This window comes from Prosopis cineraria, unplaced genomic scaffold (genome assembly GCF_029017545.1).
Source record: "Prosopis cineraria cultivar Desert tree isolate PC_DT_omini unplaced genomic scaffold, ASM2901754v1 PC3, whole genome shotgun sequence".
Classification (NCBI taxonomy): domain Eukaryota; kingdom Viridiplantae; phylum Streptophyta; class Magnoliopsida; order Fabales; family Fabaceae; genus Prosopis; species Prosopis cineraria.
The window spans coordinates 13,265,567-13,292,851 of record NW_026555334.1 but is presented as its reverse complement, the minus strand read 5'-3'; the positions used below and the strand labels follow the sequence as shown (position 1 = coordinate 13,292,851).

General features: G+C 28.3%; 1 long non-coding RNA gene across 1 annotated transcript; it reads left to right on the top strand.

The window, feature by feature from the left end:
- Window positions 1-8,500: 8,500 nt before the first annotated feature.
- On the top strand, window positions 8,501-9,971 carry LOC129305156 (uncharacterized). The gene is made up of 3 exons (XR_008591890.1): window positions 8,501-8,613; window positions 8,820-8,951; window positions 9,486-9,971. It is a non-coding gene; the product is annotated as an uncharacterized LOC129305156 (long non-coding RNA).
- The last annotated feature ends 17,314 nt before the right edge of the window (window positions 9,972-27,285 follow it).

The following is a 27,285-nucleotide window of genomic DNA, read 5'->3' as shown; positions in this document are numbered from 1 at the left end:
TTGTGATTCTTTTGTTACATTAAATATATTGATAGTTTCATGTAGTTCAATAATTCTTTAATGTCAGTTGTGTATATTCAAGTGATTCTCTATCAAGTTTCATGTTTGTTTTCCAGGATTGTTACTAGTCAACCCTTAAAATAATGGCAGAGTCTATTCCTTATGCTATCAAAATAATAATAATAATAATAAGGATTAATTATAATAGATCTTTGAATTCTTTAGTTATCACGAGAATCTTTATCATAGAAAGAGAAAGAAAGATAATCAATTGTGATTCTTTTGTTACATTAAATATATTGATAGTTTCATGTAGTTCAATAATTCTTTAATGTCAGTTGTGTATATTCAAGTGATTCTCTATCAAGTTTCATGTTTGTTTTCCAGGATTGTTACTAGTCAACCCTTAAAATAATGTGCTTTTTATTCATTATATATGCATCTTTTTAATAGATGATGATGATGATTATTAATTCAAGCTTTATGTTAGTGTTTTACATGGTTTTTGGAGGGATCCCAATCTTTAAATTTTCTTTCCAATAATTTCAATTTATTTTAGTATTTAATTAAATCCTTTATTCAATGTGAAGTCATAAGGTTAAGGGTTCTCTATTAACTAATATGACTGTATGATAAATTTTTAGTAATATTAAGGTGGACATTACAGAATGTCCTTATTAGGCCTAGTGGATGACATATGTGCCTTAGACTAGCTTACCTTTGGTTGAATGAGCTAGAGTATTGAGCATGGTATAAGGAAGGTATGAGGTGATGTTATGCATAGTTGTGTAATTGAAATATAATTGTGTTTGAGCTTAGAATATAACTATGTATTGAAATGAGTATTTTAATTGCCCACTTAGTAATCCACATGATGAATTACATACTCATAATCATGGTATTTTTGCTTGGTTACTGGGACCCTCACGTTTCATTCCCCATAGTTAACTATTTTCAAGGAAGAGCTTGATCAGAGAAGTACCCAAGGCATAGTGTTGGTGTGTAGAACACCTGTTAGTAGTAGGGCCTCATTTTGGTATTTAATGTATACATTGCCAACCTAAGATTTCTTTTGTATAGTGAGCATGTGACTCCTATTTTGGTCTAACACTTAATTATGATGGCCATGAGAATGGTTTTGACTCTCATGGTATTTGTTTAAGATGTGTTGGAATATGATGTTGCATATATTATGAATTATATGGCATTATGTTTAAAGGATATGATTGTCTATATTAAACTGTGCTGGGTTGTTGTAATATCTACTTGACATTATCAAATTATCATGCTAATCTTGTGTAATCATAATTAGAGGTTTCGCAAACCTCTCCTATTGTGAAAATTAAAAAATGTTCTAAATGAGAAAAATAAATAATTTTAATTGTTTGGGATCTCAAAACTTCTCAACAACCATTAGAAATAATTCAAATACACATATTATAACTCAGTGAATGCATATAAGTTGCACGAGGATCACCTATTGTGAGAACCCAAGCTAAATAGTCAATTTCAAAAAAAGGATCGTGCATCACGGCATGTCACCATGTGCCAGGATGCACATGACAAATTTTCTATTGTCATGACAATTCGTTAAGGTGAACTTTCGATGTGCGCCTTTTTTTGCATACATAATCTGATTGGGGTGATTTAAGTGCCCATTCAAAGCTCATTTGATGAGTCATCTAATGATATAAGTTTAGACACAATCTAATGGTACGATCTTAATTTGAATATTTAGATGCAAAAAGTCACTTTTATAAAAAATTTAAGGACCTAATATGTTTAAACTTTACACATTATCTCATTAGATCACTTTGAGCCTTGAACTAAGTTTTAATAGACAAATTATACTTGATTAAATAATAATATCATTCCAATCACATATACACATTTGGCTAATAAACTGCCTTTTTTCAAGGCTTATAATTTACAAATTTCACACTTAAACATTATTTTGGCCAATTTTTACTTATTCACCCCATTTACACACATAATCACATATTTACATTCTATCTTAGCCCATTCATTTACATTTCACCACCTAACACACATTTCCCTACATATGGGCTAAGATTTTCACAAAAATTATATAATTACATCAATTAATACATGCTTATGCATTGTCATGACATCTCAATTCATATTTAACTATAATAAAAAATTTCATTACACAAGCTCTTGTAGCATGGCTGTAGTCCTATTATGCTTTCTTGAATCTTTCCCTTTGCCTTGCTTACTATTAGGACCTATAAAAATATAACCACAGGGTGAGATAATTATCTTAAGAATAAAATAACTTACAACTGCTAATTAACATGTATAATTGTAAATTAAAAAAGCTTTTATATTAAAATATTTTTATACATATCTAGATAAGCACATATCTTATCATAAAACCATTTTTATATTATATCTGTTTTACTAGCATGATCATCTATTATCCAAACTTCTATATCATCTCGATCGAAACTATAGGCTCCATTAAGCCAATTATACACTCATTAACCCAAGCATACATTCGGTGGTAGAATCACCCAGCCAAAAGTATTATGCCCACTTATAGACTATGATTTTCCCTTATCACACATGATCAAGGCTTTGTTACTCTAACATTGCATCACACATATGCTAAAGAGCACAATTCTCTAATACCATACTGTACTTGAGCACTAAGGAGAGAATATCTGACACCGTGCCCCACTAGGTACTTAAGAGAAGAAATTTTCCAACACTTCATCCTGTCGGGCACTTAAGAGAATATATGCCATATGTACTCTTATTATTTCTCCTTAAGGGTGAACTCCCACTCCTAACATGAGCATGCTCATATATAAAACCACATGTTTGTATCAAACCATATATATGTACATATACTTTGTAAATCCTTTTCTGTAAAATCATTTTCATACATAAAGCACTCATTTCATCAACATGCCACAACTTAAAATACATAAATGCACTAATAACAATACTCACAAATAGTTAAGCTAATTAATCAAATATAGTAAAATATTCAGTTACCTTAATCTTTCTATCACTAAAAAGGTTACCCGTGGGACTCTTTAATAACTTATTGTCACCATATTCAATTCCAAGTCATCGAAGCACACAGGCAGTATTAACCTACACAAATTTGCACTATTTGTCAATTTATAAATTGACCACAAGTACTAATTATTTATATTGATCACAATTAGTCATTTCTTTCCTTTTACTTGATCAACCTAGGACTCAACCACCCCATTTGACCTTCTTATCGCTTCTATAAATTCCTACACATTCCATACTAAATTTCACCCCTCTTTAGCTATCCATTTGGGGATAATTTAAGCCTATCAACTCAAGTCTTTATTAATTTTCAAATTAGTCGTAAAACCTTAGCTCAATTCTCAATAATCTTTTTATTACAAAAGGGTAAGAAATATACCCCTTAAAATTTCTTAATTCAATTTGTCTGTAGCTTAAACTAGGAGAAATTAGGGTAAAATCAGTGCTTAAGGTTGTATGAAAATTACAAAATCTAATGCCCTAATAGAACCTTGCCTTCTTCTCTTCTCTCTCTCACATTCCTCATTTCCCTTCCTTTTGAATTTCACGAGCTAGCCATGTATTAAGAATCAAAGTTTTGTGTCGTGTGCTACAACACATGTTGCACATGCTGTGGCGTGTGGTATAGTAAGGGAAACTCCCATGCGCTCTTACATTTGCTCTGCAATGCTGTCTTTCCACTTAATCCTATTCATTCAACATCCCAACAAGTTAAAACTCTAAATTACCATTTAAAATCTTAATCACTCATTAATTTATCCTTAATTAGCAATTAGTTTTAAAACTAGAAAATTTGAATGTAACCCAACTATAGCTATGTGTGTGTGTGCGTGCGCTTGAGAAATTTCATGAGTATGTGTGTTAATTGGTGTATGTGTGGTGTGATCAAGTGTTTTACACCCTAGTTTATGGTTTTGGGAGTTTTGGAAAGTTTGACAATGTGTTTTGAACTTGTTGGAGTTTTAGTGGATAAAATTTTCATTCAGTAGAATGTGTGTGTCAAACTAAAACTATTAGTTATATTACTTAATAAATTTCTTGTGGACAGTTGAATCACCTAATTTGGATGTCTATGTTAAAATTTTTGAGCATTCAAAGTTGGTAGTTGGGAATTGATTTTTGATAGCTAACTATTGTTGTCACTTAGTAATGAGTTGCAACACATGCTTCTCATGCTACGGTGCTCTACTCGTTTGTGAGGTTGATGCCTTTGTGCCATCAACTGCTACACAGACCGTGTATATCACAGTGGACAGCCTTGATTTTTTTCAAAGTTGTCCCCTTTTTGTTAACTTTTTTTGGGAAGGTCCGTTTTGAATTGTCTATCCTCTTTTAGCTTGATTTTGGACAAATTTTCCCTAGGAAACATGCTTTCTCATTAAAGTGGTTGGGAAATAATAATTTAGGTTTTGTTATTTGAAAAGTTTTGTGATCCCACTCTTGATATTAAAAATCTTACTATGTCTTCTTTTAAATTACCATGGTAGAACCATTTGATGTTGATAAACTCTTTTATTACCATGGTAGTCGATTTTTAAGTAAGTTCTAATTGTAAGGAAAATCTTATTCTACCATGATAAGTTTTCTTTAATTATTTCACTTCTAATTACTATGGTAGTGATTTGAAAATATACTTTACTTTTAATTACTATGATAGACACTTTTATATCATAGTAGGATTAAATAGTTTATGTTCCAAATTTAAATGAAAGTAAAGATGGTGTTTAAGTGAGGATGTTTCAATCCTTTCTACTATAATCAATACCTGTTGGTACACTTCTTAGTTTTTTTAATCTTATTTATAAGACATTTTTAAATGAATTACATCAATCAATAAATCAATTCAAATGGACAATCATAATAGTTTTATATTTTTTTCAACAGTGTATTTACATTAATTCCTTTCCCGTTGTATTTTCATTAACGGATATCTCTAAAAAATTTGTGAATTTTTAACATTAGTAAATTTTTTATTTATATTTGTTTTAAAAAAGTAATAAATAATTTTGTCCGAAAAATGTAGAAGTGACACCCATAATAAATAAGAGGAAGTATGGGAGGCTATTCAAAAAATGTGAGCTGAATCCAGGACCTGTAACTTAATTAGTAAAATTTATTTACCCAGCGTGAAAATTTTTTGTGCCACATAGATTTTCATTTGTAAATGTTAAAAATTTAGACAAGGTGGAAAAATAGCAAAATTTTTATATTTTAAAAGATCATATCAGATTCATTATAAAAAATAGCATGGATATAAGATTCTTAGTAACTTTTAAATTATATATAATAATAATAATAATAAATTGTAGAATAAAATATAATTCTAATTGTTTTAAAAATAATTTAAATATATTTTATTAAAATTATAAATTTTAAATAAGAATAAATATAAAATTATGTTGACAAATAATCTCTTGTTATATTAAATTTTTATTTCATTAATTTTTTGTACATGTGTTTGAAATATTATTTTGGAAAAATTATATATTTAAATTTTTTAAAATACTACATAAATAAGTTTGTATAAATATTAAGTTTAAAATAACAATAAAAATTTAAAAAAAATATATCATTTAAATGTTATGAGGGTAACTTGAATAAGTTTTTGACAAGATTCATATTTAAACAGAGATATTTTTATTCAACAATTTAACCATTAACTGACAGTTGGGTGAATAGAAGTGAAAACTTAAAATTAGAAGATATACTAGTATTTTCTAACTATTAATTTTAAGAGAGGTTTGTATATATTTTAAAATATTAAGTAATAATAAAAATTAATATAAAATAAGTAAGAAAAAATGTAATTTAATTTAAATTATAAGTATATTTAAATAATTTTTTAATTTTTCGATTTATATTTATATCTATTTTTTATTTTTTATGTATTAAAATATTCCTCTGCATCACGCGGGAATAAATCTAATTAATTAAGAAATGTGATTAAAATCAGTTAAGAGTCTTGATTTCATTAAAAATTACTGTAACATTTTTAAATGACACTTGAACTGTTAATATATAAATTAATTATCAATGTCGGTATAAAATATAAAATTTATTTTACTTTCGATTATCTATTTGAGTTATACGTAATATCACTTTTATGCAATCATGAGACCCAATCTAGTTTTAGATTTAAAATGGTTGACAACCTCAAGTAACTCCCCCCCTTTTCCGAGTCCATGTATGTATTTAGGCAAAATTACTCCTTTCACTCTTATGTTTAAGACAAAGAAAAATAAATTTTTTGATCTTATTTACAAGACATGCCATTAACTTTTGCCCCCACTAAATATTGATGAAAGAAAATATATTATTAAATTATGTATGCTTAACTGGGGATAAATTTGAAGATTTATTAATATACACCCTTGGTCTCAAATTATAAAATATTTTTTAAAAAATTCAGTATTCTAAAATATAAGACACTTTGATAAAAATAGTTTTATTAATGATGCTTTTTAAATATTACTCTTTTCATATATTTTTTCTTTAATATTCTTTTAAAAATAGAATATTAAATGAAGGGTATTTTTAAAAGTTTATATTTTTATTTTAAAAAAATTAAGGTAAGAAAGTATATTTAATGAGCTTTATTAGTATACATGATTTTATTTAAAAGTATTTTATAATTGGCTAAAATGTACAAAACTCTCTTAAATTTTGAGATAGTTGCATATAACCTCTCTCACCTTTAAAAATTTAAAATTAGCCCCCTTAACTTTTAATTTTATTTTTCAAAACCCCTTATTTTAATTATTTTATTTTATATGAGGGTTAAAATATCATTCAACTAAAAAATATTATTAAACAAAAATATTATATTATATTATATTATATAATTATTTATAATAAATTTCTTATATTTTTTTGGATAATTGAGGCATTGATAAAAAAAATATTATTATCATGGTATAAATTTTAAATATTTATTCTTATATTAGTTTTATCCATATTTTTTTTATCAATGGTGCATGATTTTATTATTTTAAAAGATCAATTTTTATTTTTATTTTTATTTTTATGTTAGATTAATGTAATACACATGGCTAAAATATTTAAAATTTTAAATATTATCATATTATATTAAATTATCTTTTAATATTAAAAAACTATGCATCATTGATAATAAAAAAAATCATGCATCATTGATGATAAAAAATTAGAAAAAACTAACATAAAAATAAATATTTAAAATTTTTATATGGTGATAATACCATTTGTTTTGGCTATTATCAATGCCTCAACTATTCAAAAAATATAAAAAAATTATCATAAATTATTATACAATATAATATTTTTATTTAATAATATTTTTTAGTTGAATGATATTTTAACCTTCATGAAAAAATAACATAATTAACAATAAGAGATTTTGTGAAACAAAATTAAAGGTTAGGGGGCTTAATTTTAAATTTTTAAAAGTAGGGGAGTTATATATAATTGTCTTAAAATTCAAATTTTTTTATATATTTTAATCTTTATAATTTGAAATGGAGCGAGTAATTAAAGAAGGTTAATAAAAATTAACTTTGATCATTGTTGACCAGAAAAAAGTTGAAAAAAAGACCAAGAAAATTACAAAAAAAGGCCAAAAAGTCACATCGAATTTATAGCATCTACTTATGAAGTACTTGTAAGAATCACGATCGTCAAAACTAATAAAATATAATTAAATTATTAACTTTATTTTTTTAAGAAAATAATTTAAGAAAATAATTTTTTAAAGGTACTCATATGTAAAATCATGATTTGTATCGAAGGAACAATATGGAGAAAAATTGTATGAAAATCAACTTGGTGACTTAAAATGATTAACTTTTTCTCCAAGAAAATGTTTTATAGTAACAACTTAATATTTTGTTTGGATGGAAATAAAAAAAATAAAGAGGAAGAATAATTAGGAGAGAAAACATTTAGAAATAATAATTGATATTATTTTCCTCATTTAATGTGTAAATTTGAGGCTTTGAGCGCAAGAAAAAATAAAGTTTTTTTAACCCATTTGCATTATAATTTTATATCACTAGTGAATAACTGGCAATTCTTTTTCATTATTAAAAGTTTCAATTTTAGTGAAATTATGTAGTTTTTATCTATCAAGTTTTAGATAAGAATGCAATAACTCTAGGTAATTATGTGATTCTTCTGTGTCTATTGCGTGTATTTAAATGGTTTCTTTGTCAAGTTCTGTGTAAGCTTTGCATAGCTGTCAAGCCTTAAAATAATGTGATTTATCCTCATCATATATGGATATTTTGAAACAGAAAATTAGTCACTATCTGTCAACATTTACGTTAGAGTTTTGCATGTTAGACAAGTGTTATGTCCTATAACACATAGGTGTCATCATTTGAGACGCCAATTTGTTGTAGCTCTCTCACCTCCTTCCTCACCTAAACTCTTTATATATGTCAAAGCTCTCCTTCACACTTCTCACAATCTCATCCATAGAAACTCTATTAGAGTTCTCTTTCCTTTCTCCTTCATATTGCAGATTCTAATCATTGATCGAGCTTATAAAGGTGAACTCCTTGGGTGCCTTGCTCTTGCCTGAAGAAAAAGGTGAACTCCTTGGACTAGTTTTTTGTTTAAGTTTTTAGCTTGCCACCATAAGTATTTTGAATTAGATAGATCTTGTTAATTCTTGTTTCTGGTGTGTGTTTGTGGATATTTAAATTGTGAATTGTAAAGTTTCTTACTCACCTGTACTAATTATTTAGTGTGAATTTTTTACCTTTGACTAAAAATTTACATTATAATTAATGCAGCTAGGTGCCCCTTCATACAGTGTGATATGGACTGGACCGTCAAATTAGCTCAAACATCATGGATCATTTGGAATTTTACTCACATTCTAAACATTAAAAAGATCTCAAAAGCATTGACAAGAAAGGGAGCAAGTAAGTATAGAAAATTATAGATAATCAATTAATATATGATGAGTCTTATTTAAGTTCTTGAAAATGATCTCTGTTTTCTTCCCAATCAAAAAATCATTTACATGCAAATACTCACGAAACATCTTGGGCTCTTAATTTGGTGTGCATGTTAACTCAGATAGCGTGAAGCTTCTCATGATTTTGTATTGGAAAAGTCTCAATCCCACTCATGATTTATGATATTTCTCAAATAATTATGGTTTTATTGGTAGCATAATCAATTTATATAAATAAATATGTTTACCCTTATAGAATTGTAAGGACTAAAGGGCAAAAATGTCTTGAAATTTTTTTGGGAGAGAAGAGGATATTCTAAATTTTTTTTGAAGTAGTTGATTCACCTAGGTAGTCATGGACATTCAGCATCACGTTTTTTCACAAACATTTGATTCTGAGTCTCCACAGACACCATTGACGACAATTTGCTTGGGTAGAAGTTTTCATGGCTTTTAAGTATCACGTTTTCCTCAAACATAATATTATTATTCTTTGCAGGCACTATTGACGAGGATTCGCCCGTGTGGAAGTTGTCATGGCCGTTCAGCGTCATGTTAAACATATGATTCCGATTTCCGAGTCTCTGCTTGCACCATCGTCGATGATCCATAAGTGTAATACTTATCATGGCTATTCAATGTCATGTTACCCTCAAACATATGATTCTAAGTCCTCGCTGGCATCATTGGTGATGATTCACCTGAGTAGAAGTTACCAAAGGATGTAAGCATCATGTTTCCCACAAAATTCTGATTTCTAGTCACCGGACTTGCTTGGAGCTTTGGAGCCTGAGCCAACAAAGCAGTCAAGGAACTACTCGAAAACTTGAATGTTGTATTTTGACGAGGCTCCCTCATCAGTTTTTTTTTTTTTTTTAAATTGCCATTGGTGGCTGCCGATTTCACAATAAAACTCAAATTCACAGTGAACTCATGGTCAACAATGACAACATGGCAAAATTATACTCTTTTTAAAAGTTTCAAGGTGACATTGCTTTAAAAAAATTAGAATATCAAATACTCTTATCAAAATTTTTTTTCCCTTTACCCCGAGTTCTAACTAATAAAATTTTCAAATTTCAAGGGTGTAAGTAGGGGGTCCATCCTATTCTTGCGTGATTGTGTGTAAATGTATGTTATTATACTATCCCGTCATAATTTATAAGATATTTTTTAAAAAAATTATCATCTCAAAATATAAGATATTTTTACAAAAATAAAATTTCATTAACAATGCTCTTCAAATATTACCTTTTTTTTAATTATATTCTCTCCCTCTAATAATGAAGGGTGCGTTTTGGAAGCTTAAATTTTTGTTTGAAAAAAATAGGTTGTTAATGAGTTGTATTGGACCAATACTATTGGTACATGTGTGATTTTATATATGGTGAGTATTGTTTGATTTATTTAGCTAGTCTAAGTGGTTTTAATTAATAAGTTGTTGTAGCAGGCACATTATATGTCTGATTAATTTGATTGAACATTCTGTTGAGAGGAATTTAATCGCTTTACTTATTTCTTTTCCTTTATTTTTTTTAAACTTTTCAAAAATATACTTTTATCCCCTTAAGTTTACATCAAATTTCATTTCATATTGTTAATTAATTTAGTGTATTTTTTCAAGGGAATTTCAGAAAAAAATAGTCCTCTTCCATCATCATTATTTATTAATTTTAAACTGATTTTAAAATATTTTTAAAATTTAAATTTAATCAAAAAATAATATAAATTAACAATGCTTTGATAATAACTTATTATCCGTGTATGATGTAATAGTTAACTTTTTTCTTAATATTTTGAAAATTACCTTATAATAATTTAAAGATACTTTAGAAGTAAGACAAAATTAATCAATGAAAAAAGATATAAAAGTAATTTGGTTTTCTTTTTCATTTTTTTTAGACTTAACTGAGAAAATTGCATGCCATCATTTTACATTTAATTGATTAACTGTGTCAGGGAAGAGACAAATTTCGGCCTATAAAAGATTGAAAAGAAACTAAACAAACTTAAATGACTAAAATAGAACTCGATATGAATTTAATAGACTAAAATTGTATTTTGCCTTTTTTTTTATTGTGATATTGTTCTCCAAGCAAACAATAACTAGACTAGATTTAACTGATGAAATGATGATTTTTTGGTCATGTGAACAGATAAAGCATTTAGAAAGGTAATGATTTCTTTGTGGATGTAATTTTAAAGACACTTAGCATTTTGTGGCATCGATGGATCCCAAAGACACCATGTCTGCTGTGAGCTCATTCCTACAAAGACAACTATATCTCATCACCATTAATTCAACAAATAGAGATATGTACACAAGTTGCAACCATATTGGAAGCCTTAAAGATGATCATCAGAATTATCATTCATGGGCCATTACAAAATTTGCCATGGTTTCTATTATTTGGGGGCTTTTGAAAAGATAGGTTTAAGTTTGTAACTATCTTTGTTTTTTAGGGGAATTAATTCAATGTAATCTTAATTTGGCATGTCAGAAATGTATAAAGGCTGGGGTTCGAGTCCCAACACTAGTGTATGTAGCAACCCTTGTATAAAAAATTTAAGTGTCTACATTTGCCTTCAGTATCTTAGAAGAGAAAATATTATTTACTGTGGACGGGTTTATTCCTTGTATATAAAAAAATGTATTGTACTTTGTGCATTTATATATATATATATATGTATGTATGTATGTATGTATGTATGTATGTATATTACCAAGAAAAACAATTTTTTGTACTAAGGGATGAAATAAATACTCAACTCTTCCATATATATTTAAAATTTTGGGTAAAAGAGAAAATTAGCTGCTAAACTATAAGTTCACGAGCGTATGTGACACTAAACTTATTTTTAATGCAATATTTTCTTTCAACTTTTAAAAATAATGCAATCTAATTAATATCATTAACAAATATTAACTTTGACTATTAGTTGATTAGAAAATAATAGAAAAGGATATCAAAAATTACAGTCAAGAAGCTAAAAAATTTCCTTGGTTCTTTAAGATAATTTTTTGAGTCCTATAATTTACTATAATTTTTGGTCATTTTCTATAATTGTTAAGGTCATTTGTTGTCAAATTAATGGTCAAAGCTAACTTTGTTAATGGCAGGAGTCAGATTGTATTATTTTCAAAAGTTGATAGGAAACATTGCATACAAAATGAGTTTAAAGTCCTAGATGTTCTTAAACATATAATTTAGGAGTCAATTTACTCTCTTTTATCCTAAAATTTTTAATTAGTATTTTTTACATAATAAATTTATTTTTTAAGATTATTGACATTTAAACAATTATGTTTATTTTGGATTAATTTGCATATATTAAAATAATTGATTAAAATATAAAAAGATAAAGAAATATTATATCTAAATGATTTGATTTTAATTTGGTTGGTTTGGATTCATGCTCATTATATTGCCATAGATGATAATGTGGTGATGAGCATTGAAATTTAAGTTAGAGCCTTGTATACATATGCTTGAGAATTATATGATGGTTAACAGTGAAACGGTCGTTGATAATATAATCACTATCTTTAGAACTTTAGACATTTGAATCTTGCATGTTTGGCAATTGTGGTGAGATAAGTGTTGAAACTCTCTACGAAAATTGATATAACCAATTTTTAAAACTTTACATTAGAGTCTTGCATGTTTGACAAATGTATGGTGATTAGTAGTGAAATGGCCTTCAAAAATATAATCACTATCTTCAAGGCTTTACATGCTAGAGTCTTGCATGTTTGGCAATTGTAATGGGATAAGCATTGAAACTGTCTTCAAAAATTCATATAACTAGTTTTTAAAGTTTTATGTTAGAGTCTTGCATGTTTGACAAATTGTATGATTGACAATTATGGTGGTATAAGCATTCAAATCATCTTTGGAAATAAATATAACCATTATTTCTAAAGTTTTACATTAGAATCTTGCATGCTTGACAGTTGTACGATAATTAGCAGTGAAACAATTCCTAAAAATATAATTACCACTATGTTTAAAGTTTTACATTAGAGCGTTGCGTCTTTGACAATTGTATGATTAGCGATGAAGTCAGGAAATTTTATTAGAGGATTGAGATGAAAAAAATATATATGATAATCAAAAGAAAGTTATATACACACACACATACATATCACTGATATAACATAAATATTTTATCATATTTATTTATATTTAGTTTTACAAATATATAGTAAAAATAAATATATATTTTCATGTTTTAAGTTTTGTTTATTGATTTTTCATGGCATAAGAATTATTAATTATTATGCTTATGAAAAATTTTTTAACAATTTCCTTCTCAATGTAAACAATAATTAAATTTATGAAAATTTCAACTTCCTCTTGAGCATTGAACGATTCAAATGTATTCTTGAGATTTAAAGTTCTTTCTAATCTAAGAAGCTCTACCATTTACTTGCTAAATTTAATATTTAATTCTTTTAGTTAATAATCATAGTAAATAAATATATCAATATGATAATAATGCATAATTGTCACAAAATCTTTATGTCTATGAGATTAAATTATGTCAATATAAAAATTATTCATATAATAAATTTTAATATCTTGGTTATTACATAAAAATGTAATTTTTTTTAGAAGAATATATCTTAACCATAACCTCTTAACTTTTGGATAAATAATTTTATGATAGATATTAAGCACATAACATTCAATATATCTTAAGATTTTTGTTACAATACTCAACAAAGTTTGTTAGTAATAATTTTCATAATTTTTGTCATTAAATATAAAATGAAAATAAAATCAAATGACACATAGGAATTGACTATCTCTTTTATAAAGTGTCTTTTAATAAGAACCAAGAAAAAATACTACTTAAAAGTTATGAATAGCACGGCTTAATTCTTAAAGTCCATCTCCATGTAATTGCAGTATATTTCAAAACGATGCCAAATCCTTGAATAAAAATGGTGCTATCAAAGAGGATCTTCATCATATATGGCCAAAATAAAAAAGATCTTTGTCACAGAAAAGCGAAGGAAAGAGAATCAGCTGTGGAATTTTTTAAATAATAATTTTATGTTTCATAAGTTGACTGAACGAAAAAATAACATATTTTAACATTTTATAGTGGAAGTCGTCATTTTTTTATTGCTTTTATGTATCATTTTAATGGAAGAAATATTATTCAAAGCACGATGAAATACTAAATATGATCATTTCTCTAAGTAAAAATTTAAACCTTAATTTGCCACATTATGAAAAATTAGTCCCTTCCATTAGGCCCAACGCCATTAATAAAGAAACTGTGGCTTTAATTAATTAATTAATCCATTAACACTCCTATGAGCTCTGCCTATTCACATCGAATTTATAGCATCTACTTATGAAGCACTTATAACAATCTCGATCATCAATACTAATAAAAGGTAACTAAATTATTAACTTTAGTTAAAAATAAAATATTTTTAAAGTCACGCATATTTAAAATCATGAATTGTACTAAGAAACAATATGGAGAACAATTGCATCAAAACCAAACTTGGTGACTTATAATGATTATTTGTTTCTCCAAGAAAATGTTTTATAAAGTAATAACTTAATCTTTCGTTTGGATGAAAAGAAAAGTAAAAAGGAAGAAAAACTAGAAGAAAAAACCTTTAAAAATAACATTTGATATTATTTTCTTGATTTAATCTGTAAATTTGAGTGCAAGAAAAAAATGAAGCTTTTTTAATCCATTTTCATCATAATTTTATATTACTAGCAAATAAATGGCAATTCGTTCTCATTAAAAGCTTCAATTATAGTAAATTATGTAATTTTTATCTATCAAATTTTAAATTATAATGCAATAACTTCAGGTAATTAAGTGATTCTTCTGTGTCTATTGTGTATTTAAATAGTTTCCTCATCAAGTTCCATGTTACTTTTGCATAGTTGTCAACCCTTAAAACAATTCAATTTTCCTTTGTCATTTTGCATATTTGCTAACAGAAAATTAGTGACTATTGTGTATTTAAATAGTTTCCTCATCATATCCCAATCATGATTTATGATATTTCTCATATAATTATGATTTTATCGGTAGCATAATTAATTTATATAAATAAATATGTTAACCTTTTCAGAGTTGAGAGTTATAAGGATTAAAGGGCAAAAATTGCTTGAAATTTTTTTTTTCATGAGAGAAGTTGATATTCTAAATTTGTTTTGGAAGCAGGTGATTCGCCTAGGCAGTCATGGATGTTCAGCATCATGTTTTCCCCAAACATATGATTCTGAGTGTCCGTCGGCAATGGTGCTGATGATTCACCCGGGTAGTCGTTTTCATGGCTGTTCAGCATCACGTTTTCCTCAAACATAATATTTTGATTCTTCGCTGGCACTATTGATGAGGATTTTCCTGTTTAGAAGTTGTCATGGCCGTTGAGCATCATGTTAAATATATGATTCTGAGTCTCCGTTAGCACCACCGATGACGATCCACAAGTGTAATACTTGTCATGGCTGTTCAGTGTCATGTTACCCTCAAACATATGATTCTGAGTCCTCGCCAGCACCGTCGAAGACAATTCACCTGAGTAGAAGTTACCAAAGGATACAAGCATCATGTTTCTCGCAAAATTCTGATTTCCAATCACCGGTGTCATGGAGGTTCCAGGTGATAGCACTAAACTTGCTTGGAGCTCCGGAGTTTGAGTCAACAATGTAGTCAAGGAACTACTCGAAAACTCGAATGCTAAACTCTGAGAAAGCTCCTTCATTTGTTTGTTTTTAATTTTTTTAAAATTGCCATAGGTGGCTGACAACTTCACAGTAAAAATCATACTGATGTTGAATTTACAGTCAACACTGATAGCATAGTAAAATTATACTCTTTTTAAAAGTTTTGAGACACCTTACTTCAAAAAAAAAAAAAAAGAATATCAAACATCTCTCGTAAAAAATTTTTGAGGCAATTTTGCCCAATAACTTGAGTTTTAACTATCAAAATTTTCAAATTTCAAGGGTCTGTAGGGTCCCGTCTTATTCTTGCGTGATTGTGTGCAAATGTATGTTACGATACTACCCAGGGGGCAAAACCAGTATGAGATTTCAAGGGAGCCAAGGTTGGGTTGCACAATCCTAAACAATTGGTCATACATATGCACATGAACTTCATCCGATTTATTTATAAAGCAATTCTAACTTGTTTCGTCAGAATTAAAAAAAATCTTAAAAATTATTTATTCTTTTTAAATACTCAATAAAAATTTTTAACTTTGCTCTTATTTAATATACACACTTTATTAAAATTCTCCCCCCATATATAACCTAGTTTCACCCCTAATACTACCCGTCCCAATTAATAAGATATTCTTAAAAGAAATTTAATATCCGAAAATATAAAATATTTTAACAAAAAAAGATTTTGTTAATAATATTTTTTAAATATTATCTTTTTTATTATATTCTCTCTCTAATAATAAAGGGTGCATTTTTTGAAGCTTAAACGTTTTGTCTTAAAAAAAATTAGGTTGTTAATGAGTTGTATTAATATATGTGCAATTTTATTTAAAAGTGAGTATTGTTTAATTTATTTAGCTAATATTGGTGGTTTAGATTAATAAGTTGTTGTAGGAGGCACATTATATATCTGACTAATGGATTGAACATTTTGTTAAGCGGAATTTAATTGCTTTACTTATTTCTTTTCCTTTTAGTTTTTGTTTTTCTTAATTTTGCAAATGTATACTTTTATCGCCTTAAGTTTACATCAAATTTCATTTCATATTGTTAATTAATTTGGCACAATTTTTTTCAAATGAATTTCAGAAAAAAATTAGCCCTCTTCTATCATCATTATTTATTAATTTTATCCTAATTTTAAAGTCTTTTTAAAATTTAAATTTGATCAACAAAAATATAAATTAACAATGCTTTGATAACACCTTAAAACCAATTTAAATTTCACTTTTTACCCGTGAATGATAGAATAGTTAACTTTTTCTTGAGATTTTGAAAATTACAGTATAATAATTTAAAGATACTTTAGAAGTAAGACAAAATTAATCAATGAAAAATGATATAATAGTAAGTTGGGGTTTTTGTTTGTGGACTTAACTGGGAAAATTTCATACCATCATTTTACATTTAATTGATTAATGGTGTTTGGGAAGAGAAAAATTTCAATTATAAAAGATTCAAAAGAAACTAAACAAACTTAAACGACTAAAATAAAACTCGGTATAAATTTAATAGACTAAAAATGTATTTTGCCTTTTTTTTTATTGTGATATTGTTATCCAATCGTACAATAACTAGACTAGATTTAGCTAATGAAATGATTAGTTTTGGTCATGTGAACATATAAAGCATGCAGCAAGGTAATGACTTCTTCGTGGATGTAACTTTAAAGACACTTAGCATTTTGTGGCATCGATGGATCCCAAAAACACCATGTCTGCTGTGAGCTCATTCTCACAAAGAGAAATATACCTCAAGGTTTCAGAGAAACAAACTAATATCTATCTCATCACCATTAATTCAACAAATAGAAATATGTACTCAAGTTGCAACCATATTGGAGGCCTTAATGATGATAATCAGAATTATCATTCATGGGCCACTACAAAATTTGCCACGGTTTCCACTATCTGGGGGCTTTTGAAAAGATAGGTTATTAAGTGTGTAACTATCTTCTTGTTCTTTCTTTGGAGGGGAATTAATTCAATGTAATCTTAATTTGGCATGTCAAAAATGTATAAAGGTTGGGGTTTGAGTCCCAATCCTTGTGTATGTAGCAACTCTTGTATCAGAAATGTAAGCGTCTACCATTTGTCTTAAGTATCCTCGAAGAGAAAATATTTGTTGTAGACAGAGTTGCTACATACATTACCTAGGAAAGCAATTGTAGTCAAGAACCCATAGAATTTCCTCAGTTCTTTACTATAACTTTGAGTCGTTTAATTTATTGTAATTTTTGGTCATTTTTTGATAAATTAATGGTGAAAACTAATTTTTGTTAACAATAGAGGGCAGATTGTACCATTTTCAAAAATTAAAGAAGAAAATTACATCAAAAATGACTTTAAGTTCCTAGATGTTTCTAAACCTATAATTTAAGGGCCAATTTACTCTCTTTTACCCTAAAAATTTTTAAATAGTAATTTTTACATAACAAATTTATTTTTTAAGATTGACATTTAAGCAATTATGTTTATTATGGATTTTGCATATCTTAAAATAATTGATAAAAATATAAAAACATAAAGAAATATTATATCTGAATCATTTGATTTTAATTTGGTTGGCTTAGATTCATTCTCATTATATTACCACAAATGATGATGTCGTGATGAGCATTGAAATTTAAGTTAGAGCCTTATAATATAAGATTGACGCAATTGTGTGGTGATTAACAGTGAAACAGTCTCTGAAAATATAATACTATCTTTAGAACTATGCACGGGAGAGTCTTGCATGTTTGTCAATTGTGGTGAGATAAGTATTGAAACTGTCTCCAAAAATTCACATAACAAATTTTTAAAGCTTTACATTAGAGTCTTGCATGTTTGACAATTGTATGATGATTAGCTGTGAAACAATTCTTGAAAATATAATTACCACTATCTTTAAAGCTTTATGTTAGAGTCTTGCATGTTTGGCAACTGTATGAGCAAGGACGGAACTAGGAAATTTTACTAGCAAACTGTATGATAAAATATATATGATAATTGAAGGAAAGTTATATATATATATATATATATATTTTACTGACATAACATAAATATTTTAACACATATATATATATATTATATTCAATAAATGTATAACAAAAATAAATATGTAGCTTTATTTTTTAAGTTTTGCTCATCAATTTTTCATAACATAAGAATAATTAATTATCACGTTTATGATAAACTTATTAACAATTTTCTTCTCAATATAAACTATCCTTAAATCTGTGAAAATTTCATCTGTTCCATGAGCAATGAATAATTTAAATGCATTCTTGGAATTTAAAGTTCTGTTGAATCTTAGAAGCTTATTATTTACTTATTAAATTTACTATTTAATTATTTCAATTGATAATCATTGTAAATAAATATATTAATATGATAATGATGCTTAATTGCACAAAATCTTTATGTTTGAGATTGAATTATGTCATAGTAAGAACCATTGGTATCATAAATTTCAATAACTTAGTTATTAAAAAAAGTATTTGTTTTTAGAAGAACATATCTTAACCATAACCTCTTAACTTTTGAATTAGTAATTTTACAATAAATATTAAGTACATAGCATTCAATGTATCTTAAAATTTTTGTTGCAATGTTTGACGAAGTTTATTGGTAGTTATTCTCATAATTTCTTTAATCAAATATAAAATGAAAACAAAATCAAATGACACATGTATAGCATTATCTTGTTGAAAATAAGTAGATCATTGACAACTAGTTTTCAAGCTATTGAAATAGTTGTATTATACATGCATAAAAGACTATATATTTGAAATGTGAATTTCATCTAGTTCTTTTATAATGTGTCAATTTAGAGGGACTGAAAAAAATATAACCTTTACATTTTACTAAAACAAAATTAAAAAGTAAGGGAGGCATGACCCTTTGGTCCCCTTGTCTCCACCTCTATATGTGATGATGAGCAGTGAAATTAAAAAGTAAGGGAGGCATGACCCTTTGGTCCCCTTGTCTCCACCTCTGTATATGATGATGAGTAGTGAAATAGCCTTTGAAAATATAATCACTATCTTTAAAGCTTTAACACGTTAGAGTCTTTCATGCTTGACAATTTAGAGAGATAAACATTGAAACCATCCATGTTAGAGTTGGGAATATGGGTCGAGTTTGACGGGTTGTTTGTTGAAGCCCATTTTTATAATCAAGCTTAAAAAATTGAGGATTTTTAGTATAATTCGGATGCTACACCTAGCCCTATAAAAATAGGTTTAGGCTAAGGTGGCCCGTTTAGTTCCTCTTTTGCTTTACCCTTAATTTTTTTTTTAAATTTTTAAATAAAATTTAAACTTTATAACATATGTTTATATTTTAAAATTAAATTTATATTATTTATTTTTAATTTTTAACTATTATAATATATATTTTAGAGAAAGAACATGCAATATTATAACATAAAGATTAAATTTTTAAAAATAAAAAGGGCTTATAGGCTACCATGTGCCCCTTGATATAAGCTCAGCTTCAAAAAATCATCATTTTAGGGAAAGCGGGCCTAATGACTTGAGCACATAAGAGCCTATCCTATATAGGCTAGGCCCTCCCATTTCTTGGCTCTAGTGTTGGCATATTTGTATATGTCTGTGAGTGTGTACACAATTACTAAAGTTTATATCTTTAACCATTTGTTTAAGTCACTGGAGTTATGCCCCCTATGCCAATGTTGTTAGTTATTCTAGGCATCTTCAATTGCAATGTTCTTCATGGGTTAAAAAAAAAAACTACAATGTTTATCACTCTTTTTCTTTGGGCCATCAAATATTGTTGATGGACCAGGCTTGTTTGATAGGTGTATTTCACCTCTCATTCTGTTATCCACTTGTAACTTTTCAAAGGCCCAATTATCAATAATTCAATATCAATGTTTCATCCATCAATATCTTACCCTTAAAAAAAATCATCTTTTTTTAGTAAGGTAAAATATAAAATCTATAATAAGCCACATTATTGAAAAAATGTATATAAAAAATATAAAATTGATAGTAAGTTATATTTTTTATAAGTTATAAGTAACATGCCCTAATCTATAAGTTCCACGTAGCTATAAAATATGGGAAATCCATGGTTAGTTCTTGAATTAAAATAAGGATTAAATATTTAGTTGGGAGATGTTTATTCTTTGCCTTATGTATTTTGGGGGAGATAATCTTTGCGATTGGCGGAGTCTACTTCTTATGCTATCAAACAAAATAGTAATAAGGATTAATTAGAATAGATCTTTGAATTCTTTAGCTATCAAGAAAATTTTTATCATAGAAAGAGAAAGAAAGAGAATCAGTCGTGATTCTTTTGTTACATTAAATATATTGATAATTTCAAGTAATTTACTAATTCTTTAATGTTAGTTGTGTATGTTCAAGTGGTTCTCTATCAAGTTTCATGTCCATTTTGCAGGAATGTTACTAGTCAATCCTTAAAATATTGTGATTTTTATTCATTTTATGTGCATCTTTTTAAATAGAAGACGATGACGACGACGATAATGATGATTATAAATTTCAAGTTTTATGTTAGAGTTTTGCATGGTTGATAGGTGTTATACTTTTTAACATGATATTTTGAAAAAAAAATGCCTTATGATATTTTGATCTACAAACTTGGATGTTATTCAAGTAAGGTAGATGCCATGTAATCATAATAAAGTCAACTAACATTTAAAAGTTTATATTTGTTGAAATTAGGCAACATTGCACTGTTTTTGAAACTACAAGGAGAACATTGCACTTTTTAAAACTTTAAAATACAAAATGCACCTTGCGAAAAGGTTTAGAGGTAGATTTTTACTTTAACCCAACAATAAATTAGTAACTATTTGTCAACATCTATGTCAGAGTTTTGCATGTTTGCCAAGTATTGTGTACTATGATATGTTTGTTGAATCATTTGTTTTTATTATTATAAAACTAAGAGAAAGGAGTTTGTTACTTGTGCAGATCAATTATATACTTATGAAGTGACAAAACCACAAAGAGCATGAAGATCAATATAAAATTTAGAATTATAGGTTTTATATTTTGTTTCTTCTCTTAGATTCAATGTGAAAACTAGCGAGAGCTAGCTAATCACATAACTTAAATGGTAAGAATACATCCATTAGATCATGTATTAAGCTTATAAGTTCTTAGAACCTCATTGTCAAACTCTAAGAATATGCCTTTCCTTATCTATCTAATCTAGGCAAGTTTTGGTATGAACCCACTTGTGAATTAGTCATCCTTTGTGCATTATAGAACTTAGTGGATCCAATTTAAGCTTAAGCTAGAATTAAATTCTCTTGAATTAGACTCTAGAAGCATTTCTTGATTTTATAGGTTAATCCACTTGTGACCTGGATTGGTCCCATATGTGTTTAAACTAACAAAGAAGTCAAGTGCCTTGAGCTTGGATAGATCATGCTTGACTTTGGATTGAGATCTCATTTAAATAAGCTATGGGATTTTGACTTGCTTCTATGAATTAATTCTTGCTTAAGATATTGTCATACTTGAATTGTCCCTTAGTGTCAGCTTGAAGTTAACTTAAAATAATTCAAGCATGACTCCATTATGATCTACACTAGAATGGATTCCAACACTTAGAAAGTTTCAAGTCTAACTTAGAGAGTGTTGAATCATATGTTTTGATGATTATAAAACTAAGAGAAGAGGTATGTGTTATGTGGTCAGATATATAAAGATTTATGAATGAAGATAAAACCTTCAAGAACACGAAGAATCAAGAGAAGAAGATTTATAGGATAACTTGTTTATTTCTCTTAGATTCAATGTGAAAGCTATGAGAACTTAATCACATGTTATCAATCTTAAAATGAATGCATCATCTTAGGCTCATTAATCTTATATGTCCATTTTAGGACTTATCTTAGTGAATTCAACATGGGTGTAATGTATTGGATCATAGAAGTTGAGCTTTTCACTGTATAATATTTTCACATGTGATTTAGTATAATGTTATGTGTGATATGTCACTTAAGGCACACTAACTGATGTTTCACGCCTGATTTAGTAGTGAGTCATGCTTGATTTGTTACTTATGTTTGTGTGATGCCTTGCTGAAGCTTTTGTGCTCTAATTCACATAAGCCACTCTTATGTATGCATGCATGAATTATCACCTTGTGTTCTTTTTCATTTTGAGTAGTGTCATTTCACACCTAAAAGGGAAAGCATTCACACTTGTTTTGTCACTTAGTTTATTGAACATATTTTGCCTAGTGAGTCCTTAACCATTTTAAGCCTATTTCATCTTATGAACTTGCATGATCTGTCACCTATTGATCTAAGTCTTGTTAATCATGCAATCCTCGCTTGAATGCACATGAGTTCCACGTGTAATATGTCTTCTAGAATGGCTTGATTTTGTAACTAGTCATTTCACACATGTATGGTAGACTATTCCACATGTGATTTGACATACAAATTGGTTTGGATTTTATAACCAACCATTTCATGGTTGTGTGGCAGAGTGTTCCACGTGTAATTTCTCATCTAAAATGGTTTGGGTTTTGAAACCAACCATTTCATACTTGATAGTCAGTTGGTCCCATATGTGTTTCGTCACACAAATTGGCCTTAACATTTGCCAGCCAATTCACACAAGTGAACCTGAGGGTCACAGGCTTGTTTTGTCATGGAAAATTACTTACATCTTATTTCTTACAAAACATGCATGAGTCACCCTAGCGTTCATGCTTGAATTGTCACATATGCTTGACTAAAACTTGCCTAGCTCCATTTCACACGTGAATCATTTAGTTACATGCAAGGAATGTCACCAACAACTAGATGTACTATTCTAATTGTCTGTTAACTACTAAAACTATATATGTGATACAATTCAAGTCTAGAACAAGGATTATGATCTTTGAGTGAACTATTCATCATTAGAACATTCTTAAAAGATTTCAAAGTTGCGTATTAAAGTCTTACATTCATATTTATCATTCTTGATAAATCTTGTGAAAAAGCTCTCATAAGTTCTTAAGCTTTCATTTATATTTTATATATTCTTTCTAGAGAGTTCATCTTTAAGAATTCTTTGTTTTATAAACAAGCTAAAATATTGAAAAGAAATTTTTTTAAGTGAGTTGTAACAACTTATTTTTGTTGTAGCAAGTTGGTTTATTAATATAAGAGTAGTTAAGTCTTGTGAGTTATACAGCAAGCACCCACTTAAGCTTATGAGTTTAGTTGAAAATCTCAAGGATGATCTTGAGGACTGGATTTAAGCTAAGTTTAGGTTGAACTAGGATAAATTTCTTGTGTCAAATCTCCTTGCTCTTGCATTCATTCGCATATCTTTAATGTTCTCTAAAAAAATTTAGTGACAATTCCCCCCTCTCTTGGATACTAGCCTATCTAAAATTTGGTATTAGAGCTTAGACTCTTGATCAAGGACTTAACAATTTAAGAGGATCCTATGGCTGGGTTTGGTAATTGTGTTCTTACCAAGGGTGCCGAGATCACTAGGCCTTCAGGATTCAATGGTGAAAACTATGTCTTCTGGAAGAGCAAAATGAGATTATTCTTTGAGGCATCGTATCTTCATATATGGGAAATTGTTAAGAATGGTCCTATATTCTCATAAAATAGTGAAAGGAGAGCTAGTGAGAAAGGTAAAGAGTGAATTTACTGAGAAAGAAGAGAAGTTGATGCTATCGAATTCCAAGGCAAAACTAATTATAATAAGTGAGCAAGTGCCTTGAGTCAACAAGAATACCTCTGTGTCAGCAATCTTGAGACTATAAAAGAAATGTGGGATGCCCTAAAGAGGTATATGAAGGCACAGAAGAAGTTAAAGAAAAAAAATGAATGTATTAACTCAAGAGTACAAGGTTTTCAAGATAAAGCTTGGAGAAAGAATCAATTGAAATGCAAGTTAGATATACACATATGATGAATGAGCTTGTAGCACTTGAAAAGACTTACACACAAAAAGAGCAAGTTAAAAAAATCATGAGAGGACTCCCTGCTAAATGGCAAACAAAATCACTGCCATTGAGGAAGCAAGAAGTGATTCAATGACATTAGTGGTTGCATTACTTAGAAGCCTTGCTGAACACGAAAGGGAGATTATTAATGCTAAAGGATGATGTTGAAAAGAAGAAGAAATCACTAGCACTGAAAGTATTAAAAGAAAATTTTGATTCTAAAACTAGTGACAGTGAAGACTCTAATGAAGAAATGGCCATGTTTGTCAATAAGTTTGGCAAATTCTTTAGGAATAAGTTTAATAAGAAATTCTCAAAGAAGAAAGACAAGGAGATTATCTACTTCAATTGCAAAAAGCTAGACCACATCAAAGTTAATTGTCCCCTAAAGCAAGAGAGCAAGAGCTATAAATATGAGAAAAAGAAATTCAAAGCTTATTTCTCTTCAATAGAGGGTGACAGTGATGAGAAATCTGCAGAAGAAGAAGAAGAAGCAAACCTCTGTTTAATGGCAAAGAGTGACATAGATCAAGTAAATGATTCTGACTTAGACTCTAATTTTAATTTCACTTTTGAGGAACTGAAAATTGCTTTTGAAGAATTATATAATGAATCTTTTCTACTCATGAACAATCTTGCTCAAATGAAAAAGAAATTTGCAATTTCAAAAAAAGAAAATATGTCTCTCAAAATTAAAAATGAAGTTTTGACAATGATAATAAACATTTTAGAAAATGAAACTCAATGTATTGATTGTTTACTTCATATATATGAAAAGAAAGATTTGAAAAATACTTTTTCTAAGTTTGATAAAGGAAGAGAAAATTTGAATATCATTTGAGTCAATAAAGAAGTGTTTTTGATAAGGTTTGATTGGGCTATAAATATAAGCAAAAAAATATTATAAGATTTTCTTTATGCGACTATGACTAACTCACCTAAGTCCATTTGTTCTTATTGTAATAAGAAGAGACATATGACTAAGTCATGTATTCATAGGAAACAAGGGTTGAGTGAAAAATATGAAGTAGGGTTCCATAGGGGTCTGCTAACCTATCAGACCCAAGTAGATTTGGGTACCTAAGAAAACCTAACATTTATGTAGGTATCAAGGAGAGTCACACATGAAAAATGGTATTTAGACAATGACTGCTCTAAGCACATGCTTGGTAATAGCTCAATGTTCCTATACATGGTAGAAACAAAAGATGGTGGGATTGTCACTTTTAGAAATAATGAAAAAGGTAGAATTCTCAGTCTAGTAATGTTGGCAAGAATTCTTCCAACTCTTTATGCATAGATTTATCTAGTTGATAGTTTGGAACATTACCTTTTAAGCATAAGTCAATTATGTGACAAAAGGTTATGAGGTTATATTGAATGCTGTGCATTGCATTGTGGGAGATGAAGAAATAGGAAAAATCATTTTAGAGGAAAAAAGAATTTAGAATATGACAAAATAGAGTTGTAGAAAGAAAGAATAAAATCTTGAAGGAGATGGCAAGAGCTATGTTGAATGAAAAGAAGCTGCCAAAGTGCTTCTGGGATGATGCAATGAGTATAGCCTACTACATCACAAATAGAGCCTATGTGAGACCAATTCTAAGCAAGACACCTTATGAGCTCTATAAAGGAAGAAATCCTAACATCTCACATTTGCATGTTTTGGCTGTAAGTATTTTGTACTCAATAATAGTAAGGATAATCTAGATAAGTTTGAGTCTAAGAGTGATGAAGCTGTGTTTTTGGAATATTCTAATAGAAGCAAAGCTTTTAGAGTCTTTAATAAAAGAACCTTAATTGTTGAAGGGTCAATATATGTCAGATTTGATGAATCCTTATCAGTTTAGAATAAAGAAGAAGAAACCATAAATCTTCTTCTTGATAGTCTCTCACTAGATGAAAAGGAAGAAAATTAAACCAATAATGATACTATAACTAATTATCAAAATGGGTTGACAAATGATCTTCCAAAATGTTGGAAAATATAGTAAGTCCCATCCTATTGATCAAGTTATTAAAGAAGTTGGTAATATAGTTAGAACTAAAGGTTCACTTCGAGAAATATGCCATTTTAGTACATTTCTTTTAAATATTGAATCTTTTGACATTAAAGAAGCCTTATTTGGTGAATATTGGCTTATAGCAATACAAGAAGAGTTAAACCATTTTGGGAGAAGTCAAGTTTGTGACTTAGTGCCTAGACATAATGATCATCTTGTAATATGGACAAAATAGGTCTTCAGACATAAAATTGATAAAACTGGTATTGTGGTAAGGAATAAAGCCAGGCTAATAGCTAAAAATTATAATCAAGAAGAAGGTATTAATTATGATAAAACCTTTGCTTCTATTACTAGACTTGAGGTTATTAGACTGTTACTTGCTTTTGCTTGTATTGAAGATTTTAAATTTTATCAATGGATGTTAAAAGTGCTTTCTTGAATAGACTAATTAGTGAAGAAGTTTATCTAGAGCAGCCTCTAGGATTTGAAGATCCATTAATGCCATATCATGTCTACAAATTAAAGAAGGCCTTATATAGATTCAAATAAGGTCTAAGAGCTTGGTATGACGGGTTAAGTACTTTCTTACTTAGTAAAAACTTCAAAAGAGGAATGATGGATAAAACCTTATTCTTTCAAAT